Source organism: Cebus imitator, unplaced genomic scaffold, assembly GCF_001604975.1.
Source record: "Cebus imitator isolate Cc_AM_T3 unplaced genomic scaffold, Cebus_imitator-1.0 Scaffold261, whole genome shotgun sequence".
NCBI classification, from domain to species: domain Eukaryota; kingdom Metazoa; phylum Chordata; class Mammalia; order Primates; family Cebidae; genus Cebus; species Cebus imitator.
Genome location: NW_016107576.1, coordinates 3,427,838 through 3,440,429, shown reverse-complemented (window position 1 = coordinate 3,440,429; position 12,592 = coordinate 3,427,838). Strand labels below are relative to the sequence as shown.

General features: G+C 37.7%; 1 protein-coding gene and 1 long non-coding RNA gene across 3 annotated transcripts in view; both read right to left on the bottom strand.

Annotated features, from left to right (window-relative positions):
- The window catches only part of HS2ST1 (heparan sulfate 2-O-sulfotransferase 1), a 189,282-nt gene that overhangs the window by 110,231 nt on the left and 66,459 nt on the right, over positions 1-12,592 (bottom strand). The gene's annotated exons all lie outside the window — the stretch shown is intronic.
- Positions 8,088-12,591, bottom strand: LOC108283513. The gene is made up of 2 exons (XR_001816867.1): positions 10,522-12,591; positions 8,088-8,502 (listed from the first exon to the last, which is right to left on the bottom strand). It is a non-coding gene; the product is annotated as an uncharacterized LOC108283513 (long non-coding RNA).

Sequence of the window (12,592 nt, the reverse complement as noted above, 5' to 3'; positions counted from 1 at the left end):
CCCTCCTTGCTGCCTTTCTCATCTAAAGGTAGGCCTCCTTTGCAACACTGCTTATCAGCTCAGAGACAGTAGTAGTACATTTGTGTTCCCATATTACCCCAACCTTTTGGAAGCCTGAAAATAAATCTTTTTTGTCTTGTCACTAGATAGAATTTCTGGCTTTTTGTTAAGATATTATTTAATGAGCAAGGCCCCCATGCCACTGCCTGGAAAGTGATATACTTTTGAACTGAGGCCTCTCCTAAGTGATGGGTACAGCACACATTAGTAAACTTGTTTCTTTTATTAATCTGACTTTTGTTTTCAAGAGAATGTCTGAACTAAAAACCTAAGAAAGGAAATAAAATAAATTATGTTTTCTCCCCTATATATCCACATAGTATTTTTATAAGGTACTGTTAACAATACAAGGGCACCATCTATACAGAATCTAGCTGGGTTATATAGTAAACATGTATCTTACTGATAAGAATACACTTATAAGCCTCTAAAGAGAGGGTAACTAGTCAACTTTTAAATTATCTAGAAATAAAGAAAACAAAACCTTAAAATAGTGCACTTCAGCAGACATGTAAGTAGAAGCACCCCCACCCCACCCAAGTCAATACTGCTGTATTTTTCAAAGGGAAACAATTTTGATCAAAGCTCTAGATAAACATATGTAATCAATATAGGGGTACCCTCCTGCCAAATCCTACTGACAGTTTTTAGATATCTAAGTGTGATTGCATATATTACAAACTGTACCTTTTATCACAGAGGATTTAAAAGCTTTTGAAATGAAAACCAGTTGATGAGGGTTTGGGACACGTTACCCCAAAATACAGTAGCTGGCATACTGAATACTTTAAGATGAAGGAATCTGAGAAACAGGATGTACAGGAAAGACGTGGTGATCTTCCCCTGATGCCAGTCTTAAGACTCTTCTTTTCCTCCCTACACTGGGAGGAAAGGAACATAGACACAGACCCCAAGAAGAATGTGAACAAACAGGCCTTGCTAAGTTTCCCCCAGTTTATTACACTTAGCTCATACTTTTTACCTTATTAAATTCTTCTACAATCTTAGCCTTCATCAAAACTAGAATAAAAACACTCAGGTTCAGCTACTTCAGCTCTTCATTTCCTTATGAAGGTTCCTATGTCAAATAAACCTTACAGTAAATAAATTTGTATGGTTTTGTCTTGTGCATCTGTCTTGTAAAGGGCCCCAGCCAATGAACCTAAGACCAGTAAAAGAAAAAGATATTTTTCTCCCCCTATTTAGTACATAAAAGAAACAGAAAATTAAAGTGTTACAAAACTCCAAGTAACCCAAATTTTCAGAACATGAGTTACTCAAGAAAGTTTTCCAGTCAGTTAAAAACTTATTCTCTTTAAGGCTTAAAGCAGCAGGATCAGTTTCTAGGAAGACTATTTTTTTTTCACAGAACAGGGGTCTGGGGGTGGAGGGAGTGGTTTCAGGATGAAACTGTTCTACCTCAGATTAGATTTTCTTAAGGAGTACCATCTAGATCCCTTAGATGCACAGTTCACAATAGGGTTAATGCTCCTATGAGAATCTAATGCCACCACTTATCTGACAGGAGGCGGAGCTCAACTGGTAATGCTACTCACCTCCTGCTGTGCAGCCCAGTTCCTAACAGACCACAAACCAGTACCAGTCTGTGGCCCTGGGGCTGGGGACCCCTGGCTTAAAGTATATTTAATCATTCTGATTATGAAACTGTATTTTCTTTCTTTGAAAAAATATTTTGTACATATTTTATACTCTTCTATCGATACGTTAATATGAGTAGTAAAAGGCCAAACTATGCTAAGCATACATTTTCTCATTTAATCCCCACAGCAACTCTGTGAGGCAAAAAGTCTCATCTCCATTTTGCAGATGAGAAAACAGAGCCTAGGAAAGTTTAAGCTAATTACCAAAGGAAGTGGCACACTTGAGACATAAGCTTAGTATGTTCAACTCAAATATAAGTTATTTATATTGTTAAATTAAGTATAGCCTGAAGCTGCCTCCTTACATATTTCAGGTTCAGCCTAAAGGTTTCTCGATATAGTGAACTATAACTTCAGTAGATGTGTAAATACATTATAACCTACTGTTGTACCAATTACAAAGCTTCAGCCAATCACAAGAGGCCAACTATTCAAGCCCTGTTCATATGAGGCAAACACCAAGCTGTAACCAGTACAGCAGTTTCTGTGCCTCACTTCTGTTTTCTGCACTCATTTTCCTTCCATTTTCTGTCCTTAAATATTATCTGACCATGTGGGAACCCCAGAGTCGCTCTGAACCTATCATGTTTTCAGGGGGGCTACCAGATTTGCAAATCATTCCTGGTTCAATTAAACTATGTTAAATTCGTCAAAAGTCTTTTTTTGAAACAGATGACATCAGAGTGAGACATGAAGTGGAGCAATTAGCAATCCCCAAGAGCAGCTGGTAACCAAGAAAAGTACCCGCTGGGCCCATTCTGTCCATTCCTCTCTCACAGCAACCAGAGACTGCAAGGATGTTCTTTCAGTGGAGCTTCAGAATCCAAGATTTTGTGGTTTTGAGCTATACAGTTTTGAGCAAATTTTTTATCTGAACTTGGTTCAGAAGTCACAATAGAAACTGGACTGCGTCCAATAATTATCTGGATTGAAACTGGCTAGAGGCCTTAAATATCTGACTGGGTCAAACAAAAACTGGCAATACTACAGGGGGTGCAAGCTCTAGCTTTTGAAAATTCACAGGGCTTTATTTATTATTTGCCCTTTGATTCATTTTCTTGCATGCTTAGGTAGGAAAGATCATTGGAAATCTGAGAGACAAAACCAAGATTCAATGTAAAAATGTGATGCTTAATTTCTGAAGAGCTGAGTAGTCTACCTTCCAGCTACATCTACATTTACACATAAAATGTTTAGGCCCCAGAAGCAGCAAATGCTCACAAAAAATGGCAAAATCATACAAACAATAATCTTAAATTACTGTGGAATGTTCCAAATAAACATTGCAATAAGTGCATTTTAAAATAAGTTCTCCTAAACAGGAAAGCTTTAACGCTGTTGATGGGAATGTAAATTAGTCCAACCATTGTGGAAGACAGTGTGGCGATTCCTCAAGGATCTAGAAATAGATATACCATTTGTCCCTGTAATCCCGTTACTGGGTATATACCCAAAGCATTATAAATCATTCTACTATAAAGACACATGCATACGTATGTTTATTGCAGCACTGTTCACAATAACAAAGACTGTAACTAACCCAAATGCCCATTAATGATAGACTGGATAAAGAAAATGTGGCATATATACACCACGGAATACTATGCAGCCATAAAAAAGGATGAGTTCATGTCCTTTGCAGGGACACGGATGAAGCTGAAAACCATCATTCTCAGCAAACTAACACAGGAACAGAAAACCAAACACCGCATGTTCTCACTCACAAGTGGGAGTTCAACAATGAGAACATATGGACCCAAAGAGGAGAACGTCACACACTGAGGCCTGTTGGGGGTTGGAGGGATAGGGGAAGGACAGCATTAACAGAAATACCTAATGTAGGTGACGCATTGATGGGTGCAGCAAACCACCATGTCACGTGTATACTTATGTAACAAACCTACACATTCTGCACATGTATCCCAGAACTTAAAGTATAATAATAATTTTTTAAAAAGGTGACCCACAAGCCAGGCATGGTGGCTCACGCCTGTAATCCAACCACTTTGGAGGCCAAGGCGGGCTGATCACCTGAGGTTGGGAGTTCAAGACCAGCCTTATCAACATGGTGAAACCCTGTACTAAAAAAAAAAAAAAAAGCTGATCCAGCGATGCCTACTGATGTGCAGAAGCTTCTAAAAATATTGCAATATTGCTTCTCTTGAAAGCCTCTTGATAAAAGGTAACACGTTGATTTAAAAAAATTGAATCTGCAAATCTTTTGGCTAAGTTGCTATAGTGTCCTGAATGTGAAAACAAAGGTGGACAAAGTGTTTGTTACAAGAAGGTAAGCACTCAGGTGAATAGGCTTGCTTCTTTATCAGAGCTATCCATGTGGAGTCCAGGCAGAGAGAATATTTTCTTTGCCCTATTAGTTAACCGGCTTAGCCCTGAGCTCAAGTCATGTAGCTAAAAAACGATAGTTAAGTTAGAAAGACTGTCTAACTGAACTAAATTGGTCTCTAAAATATACCTGTCTGTCATTTAGCTGACTATTTTGAAACACGTTTACAAAACCAATCTATATCTATAAAGGAAATCTCAATTTTTAAGGGTGTCTACCTCTGCACCAGAAAGAAAGGAAGGACTGAGTAGAGAAACTCTTATCATTGATCATTGGCTTAAATTTACATAACAAGTCTTACCTTTGCTACATCATCTTTCCTCCTTTGAGAAAATGATGGCTCCACCATCTCCACCAGTCATCAGAAAGTTTAGAAGGCTATTGCTTCTAATCTCAGCCATCAGAAAATTTAGAAAACGCTATTTTTGAAAAATCTTACTTTCCATCTTCTTGATGTGACTGAAAAAGAAAACCCTTTGATTTTCCCGCAGTTCTTCATCCCCACTGCAAGTGGAGCTAAGGTGAGAGAGACTAGCAACCCTTATTTGGATCAGCATGGAAAGTGAGTCTCTCTCATCCTGGATATCTGAATTATAATTGAAAAAATGAATGGTGATCCAATGGTCATAGACAAAAAAGGTAAAAGGGGAAGATTTTCCAAGACAGCCCCAATTTCTTATAATCAGGATTATTTTATCTGTTGTCAATTCCTACCTTCTAGTTGAATATAAATGGTTGGTTTCTTTGAATGGTTGCTGTAAATTAAAATTTTAAGTGCCATGAATTACAGGCATCTTCCTGCTACAGGAACATTTGACTTGTGAACAGCAAGATAATGATGCTCCTAGAACAAAGTGAATAGGGACAAACTAATAGGAGATAAGATCAGACAGGTAAGGGCAGGGCCAGATAGTCTCCTGCAGTGTGAACCAAAGAAGATTTAGGTCAAGAAAAAGGCAAAATAGTCTTCAGCCAGATCTCCAAAATGATCTGGAACCTGAGGTAGGAGCCACCTGACTCTGTGGCTTTCAGAACAAAGCTATCAGCTATCAGCTCCATAGGCTGATTCTGCAGTATGGTTTTGAGAGCCTTTCTTGGAAGCTCAACCACCTCCTTTAGCCCTCCTAACAATTCTCTATGCTATAAAACCTTACTTAAACTAGCTACAGTAGACTCTTGTCTGCAAATAAGAACCCTGGCTAACACAATCTTAATAGTGGCGGAAAGCCTATAAACAGTAGCTCTGAAGTCAGGGAGGGGAAAAAAGCAGTCCCAGGCAGAACAGGGAGTATCTATCTACCCAGGTCTAGGGTGAATGACAAAAAGGAAAGGCAATGACAGTTACATGGTGTATTATTTTTCTATGACTGTCATAACAAATTACCACAATTTGGTGGCTTAAAAGAACACAAATTTATTATGTTACCGTTCTACAGATGAAAAAACTAAAATGGGTCCCACGAGGCAAAAATCAAGGTGTCAGCAGAACTGTTTTGTTCTAGAGTCTCTAGGGGAGAATCCATTTTCTTGCCTTAACCAGCTTTTAGAGGTTGCCTTCATTCCTTTCCTCATGCTTCCCACTCCTCCATCTTCAAAGCCAGCAATGACCAATAAAGTCTTTCTCAAATAGCACTTTTGGTTCCCTCTTCCACAATTTAAGGATCCTAGTGATTAACACTGGGCAATGTGGATAATCCAAAATAATCGTATTTTAAAGATACCTAATTAACTTAATCCCATTTGCTATTTTAATTACCCTTTGGCACTAAAGTAACATATCCACAAATTCCAGGGATTAGGACACAGCCATCTTGAAGGGAGGGGGATTATTCTGCCTACTACAGATGAGAGAATCAGAAAACTGGCTAGGTAATTAACAATCTAAGATACCAACCTAGTGGAACTTATGCAGCCCTGAGGCTGACAAAGTATAACTAAGGTAACTGTAACACACACTGTCCAGGCAAGGCCTTTTCTGTTATATATTTACATAGATAAATATTTATATAAGAAGTTACTTAAAAATAAAACCCACCCAATGATAAACCTTAGATCGCATACTTAAGGAAATCACTTTTAAAATAAATTTAGAAGAAAAGTAAAACAATGCTTAGCATATACAGCAGATAAAATAATCCTGACTGTAAGAAATTGGGGCTGTTCTAGAAAATCTGGGAAGAGAACTTTTTCATTTTTCAAAAAAAAGAGGCCAAGCTCATTAGTGCACTACAAACAGGTAATGATCACATTAACACGTCAAGCAAAGCCCATACACTTTAGGTGATTTTATAAAAGGAGGAGAATTTGTGTTTTTTCAAAAAACAAAAACAACACGAAACAAACAAAAATACAGGTATCAATTCCTACCTTTTAGTTGAACAGAAATTGTTGGTTTCTTTGGCTGGTTGCTATAGATCAAAATTGTTAAGTACCATGAATTTAGGTACAATAAGGGGGAACAAGCATGTAGTAAAATATCATAAAAGGCTTAGAAGCTTTGGCCTTTGAAAATTTTTTCTTACAGATAAAATCTCTCTAAACTAAGGAGTTAAGACTGTCATTTATGCTCCTGCCAGGTATTCTTCAAGCAAACAATGTACACTGTTATTTTTTTGAGGAAATTTAACCTCAAATGCATTCTGAAAACCAATTTTAAATGTATACCAAGATTGAAATTGGGATTTTTCTGCTAGAAATGTATATACTTTTAAAAACTATTTGACCACAAATGCCAGGAGCCATAGTGTAGGAATAAGTTTAACAAATTCCAATAGTTTTATCTAAAGAACACTAGAACAAAAATACAACTGGCTTAAAATTAACCAAGGACTTTACAAATAAACTTTGAGAAATGAACTCACATTAAATATACACAAAGGAATCTGATTTATAAACCAGAATGACAATTTATAGTACCAATTAACAGACAAAGCATGGAATGAGGGGTTTTCTCTATATTTCAGTGGCCATTTCAGTCAGCATCTACATAAAGAAAAAGCCAAATTTTATTTAACAAGTAATTAACAGATACTAATAATCAAAGAGTAAAACAGAATAAATGGATATAAACATTAAGGGTACTATACGAGTCTGATATATATTTTTAATTTCCTATAAATGCTAGAATACTTAATGAATAATTTTTGTATTTAATTAAACTTAACTCCTATAAGATATAACATAACTTATATTTCTTTTTTCTTCTTTTTGTCACCCAGGCTGGAGTGCAGTAGCATGATGTGGATTCACTGCAACCTCTGCCTCCCAGGTTTAAGCGATTCTCCCGCCTCAGCCTCCTTCGTAGTTGGGATTACAGGTGCGCACCACCACGCCTAGCTAATTTTTTGTTTTAGTGGAGATGAGGTTTCACCATGTTGGCCAGACTGGTCTCAAACTCCTGACCTCAAGTGATCTGCCTGCCTCTGGCCTCCCAAAGTGCTGGGATTACAGGCATGAGCCACTACATCCAGGCTTACATTTCTTTTAAACATTTAACTCATAAGAATCTACTTAAATCCCGTAAGAAAATAGAATTAAGCTCAGTATATCTTAAATAATACCTAATTTTCCTTCCTTTTATTGAATTCTTATACATCCAAACCCTAGTCACCTGACCTCCATTTTCTCTCACTTCAATGCAGGGATTGGTTCTTAAGAAAAGCTTCCTCCTAGAAAGTGTTGAGGAGACAAAATAAATTCAAAGCTAGTTACCTTGTAAACTAGGTAAGTTAGATTATTGTGGAGTTAATGATTCTGAATCAGACATAAGAATCCTATGAAAACATCCATTACTAGGGCTTACCTGAAATTATCTTCAGGCTCTCTCTTAGTAAATTTTTTTTTAACTCAAATATACATATTAATTTGTGACTTTGGAAATATTAACTGACTCTCTTGGGCCTCAATATTCTCATCTATACTATCAACTTTTATAAGGTTAGAAATACTACATGCTAACATGCAATGTGTGATAAATATCCGGCATCTAATAAAGTTATTACTCAGTTGAAAATTTTTTTAAAAAAGAAGCACCCTTCCCCTCTCCAGAGCTTCTTCTTAAAGCATTATTCTATTACTAGGCAATGTACTATATTGTTATGCTAAACAGGTACTCTTCAAATCAGACTGTAACATGAATTCATAATAAGTTATTCAAAATTCAGTACTATTTTAATATGCTTTGGCTTTGCATCCCCACCCAAATCTCATCTCAAATTATAATCCCCAGGTGTTGAGGAAGGGACCTGTAATTGCCAAGTTGGGGATTGCCTGTAATTGCCAAGTTGAGGGAGGGAGGTAATTGCATCACAAGGGCAGTTTCCCCCAATGCTGTTCTCGTGATAGTGAGTTCTCCCAAGGTCTGATAGTTAAAAGTGGCAGTCACCTCTGCGCTCTCTCTCCTGCCACCATGTAAGACATGCCTTGCCTCCCCTTCACCTTCTGCCATAATTTTAATCTTCCTGAGATCTCTCCAGCCACATGGAACTATCAGTCAATTAACTCTCTTTCCTTTATTAATTACCCAGTCTCAGGTATTCTTTATAGCAGTGTGAAAACAGACTAACACAGAAAATCGTTACCAGGAGTGGCGCACTGCTATAAAGATCATATGAAAGTGAAATCATTTTCACTTCCCTAAAAATGTGCAAGTGATGTTGGAACTGGGTAACAGACAGAGGCTGGGAACAGTTCAGAGGGCTCAGAAGAAGACAGGAAGAGGGAAAGTTTGGAACTTCCTAGAGACCTGTTGAATGGCTTTGACCAAACGGCTGAGAGTGATATGGACAACGGAGTCCAGGCTGAGGTGGTCTCAGATGGAAAAAATAATTTATTGGATATTGAAGCAAAGGTGCCTCTTGCTATGCTTTAGCAAACATACTGGTGGCATTTCCCCTGCCCTAGAGATGTGTGAAACTTTGAACTTCAGAGAGATGATGTAGGTTATCTGGCAGAAGAAATTTCTTTTTTTTTTTTCTTTTCTTTCTTTGGCAGAAGAAACTTATAACTTACATAGCTTTTTCTGAAAGCAGTCAGTCAGGTGTGTTCACAAAGAAACTTACACTTGAACTTATTTTAAAAGGGAAGCAGGGTATAAAGGTTTAGAAAATCTGTAGTCTGACTCTGTGGTAGAAACAAAAAAGTCATTTTCTGGAAAAGAATTTAAGCCAGCTGCAAAAATGTGCATAAGTAATGAGGAGCCAAATTTAATAACCAAGACAATGGGGAAAATGTCTAGGGCATGTCAGAGATCTTCGTGGCAGCCCTTCCCATCATAGGCCCAGAGGCCTAAGAAGGAACAATGGTATCATCAGCTGGGCCTCTGCTGCTCTATGCAGCCCTGGGACAGCATCCTGCATTCCTGCTGCTCCAGCTCCAGCTGTGGCTAAAAGGGGCCAAGGTATAGCTCAGGCTTTTGTTTCAGATGGTTCATACCCACAAGCACTGGCAGCTTCTATGTGGTTTTGGACCCGTGGGTGCACAGAGGACAAGAGTTGAGGTTTGGGAACTTCTGCCTAGATTTCAGAGCATCTATGGAAACACCTGGATGGCCAGACAAAAGTCTGCTGCAGGGGCAAAGCCCTCTGGAGAACCTCTGCTAGGGCAGTGTAGAAGAGAAATGTGGGGTTGGAGCCCCCAGAGAGAGACCTCACTGGGGCACTGCCTAGTCAAGCTGTGAGAAGAGGGCCACCATCCTCCAGATGCCAGAAAAGTAGGTCCACCAACAGCTTGCACCAGGTATCTGGAAACGCTACAAGCACTCAATGCCAGCCCATGAAAGCAGCTGCAAGGGCTGTGCCCTGCAGAGCCACAGGGGCAGAGCTCCCCAAGGCCATGGGAGCCTATCCCTTGCCTCAGCATGCCCTGGATGTGAGATATGGGGTCAAATGAGGTTTTGGAGCTTTAAGATTTAATGACTGCCCTGCCAGGTTTCTGACTTGCATGGGGCCTACCTATGGCCCCTTTGTTTTGTCCAATTTCTCCAAGTTGGAATGAGGACATTTACCAAATGCCTGTATTCTTCTTGTATCTTGGAAGTAACTAACTTGTTTGTGATTTTACAGGCTCACAGGTGGAAGGCACTTGCCTTGTCTCAGATGAGACTTTAGACTTGGACTTTTGGATTAATGCTAGAATGAGTTAAGACTTTGAGGGACTGTTGGGAAGGTATTGTTTTGAAATGTGAGAAGGACATGAAATTTGGGAGGGGCCTGAGATAGAATGATATGGTTTGGCTTTGTGTTTCAACATAAATCTCATTTCAAATTGTAATCTCCATGTGTTGTGGGAGGTACCTGTAATACTCACATGTTAAGGGTGGAAGGCAAGTGACTAGATCATGGGGGCGGGTTCCCCCATGCTGTTTTCATGATCTGATGAGTTCTCAGATGATCTGATGGTTAAAAAGTAGTAGCTCCCCCCACCATCTTGTAAGATGTGCCTTGTTTCCCAGTTCACCTTCCACCACCATTTTAAGTTTCCTGAGGCCTCCCCAGCCATGTGGAACTGTGAGTCAATTAAACCTCTTTCTTTTATGAATTATCCAATCTCAGGTATTTTTTATAGCAGTGTGAAAACAGACTAATACATATTTTATCTACTCATATATTACACAGTTTTTAGTCAGAAAGAACTATAGTGAAAGAACTACAGTGAATTTTCCACTATTTTTATTTTTGATAAAAATGGCAATTTTCCATTAATAAATACTGCGCAATTTTAAAAATCATACTTTCTATTTTGTCCATAATATCCTAATAGTATTGCAAACTGACCAAAAATAAGAACTATCTTCCTAGAGCTAAAATTAACATTCAATCACAATAAACCTTGGATTTACCTGGCATGAATTACAATAAGCCTTGCATTTACTTGGCATAATTAAGGTAGAAAAAATGTTCAATAATACTTAGCACTTTTGGTCACAACTGGAAACAGGAAAGTCAAATTAAACATCATCCCAAAATTAGTGTTTATTAATTTATTGTTTATGGAATTATTTGTAGTTTCTAAGGTAACAATATATGCATACTTGAAGAAATTTTAGTTAAGGAAAAAAAAGAAATCAATGAATTGGATCATCCTAGAACCACTGTTAGTATTTTCATGACATTGTTTCCTTTCACAAGCATTTTAAAAATGAGGTTATAGCTGGAATACATACAATCTTGCAATATGTATTTTATTTAATATTAGTATTTTCACTGAATATTGTATACATTATCTTTGAAAGCACAATGTCAGATAAATATCATGAAAGTGATATTTTAATTTTGTATTCGTTAATTTATCATATGTCTCTCTCACTACAACGCAAGCTCCCTCAAAGCAGGGGCCATGATTATCTCATTTATCACTGTATACTCAAAGCTTAGAACACTGCCCGACATAGTGTAAGCGGGCATTCAATACACATTTTTTGAATGAATGAATGAACTTATTTAGCAATTCTATTGTTAGAGATAATTCTCCCTTAATGCAACAAATGCAATAAGAGTTTTTTCTCGATACCTTATCTAAGTAATCTGTCTTTTACATTGAGCAAGATTTTCCAAAGAAGAAATAGTATACCCAGTGAAGACAGGGTAATTTTATGCAGAAGTAAAAACAAGTAAGAATACACTTCTAGCCCTTTAGGATGGTTATTAAAAAAAGAAAGAAAATAACAAGGGTTAGCAAGTATGTGAATTCATTGGCATCCTTGTGCATTACTGGTGGAAATGTAAAACTGTGCAGCTGACATGGAAAATGGTATGATGATTCCTCAAAAAGTGAAAGATAGAATTACGATATTACTGAGCAATTCCACTTCTGGGTCTATATTCAAAAGAAGTAAAAGCAGGCACTCAAACAGGTATTTGTATACCAGGTTCGTGGCAGCACTAGTCACGAAAAGTCAAAAGGTAGAAGCAATCCAAGGGTCCATGAATAGATGAATGAATTAACAAAATGTGGCATACATACAATGTAATAGTACTCAGCCTTAAAAAGGAATGAAATTCCATACATGCTATATAACATGAATAAATATTGAAGACATTATGCTAAGTGAAAAAAGTCACACACAACAATACAAATACAAAATCCAGTGCTTTATGACTCTATTTACATGAGGTACCTGGAATAGTCAAATTCACAGAGTGAGACAGAACAGCATTTACCCAGGGGTTGGGGGAAGGGGAAAATGGAAAGTTACTGTTTAATGTATAGAGTTTGAGTTTGACATGATGATAAAGTTCTATAAATAGATAGGAATAATGGTTGCACAACACTATGAACATACTTAATGAACTATATACACTTAAAAACGGATTTCAATGGCAAGTTTTATGTTATGTATATTTTATCATAATGAAAAATAACTGAAAAGCAAATAAGGATAAGGATTCACAGCTGGGGATGGTGGGTAATGCCTGTAATCCTAGCATTTTAGAGGGCTGAGACAGGCAGATTGCTTAAGCTCCAGGGGTTCAAGACCAGCCTGGGCAACATGGCAAAGCCCTATGTCTACAAAAAATACAAAAAAAAT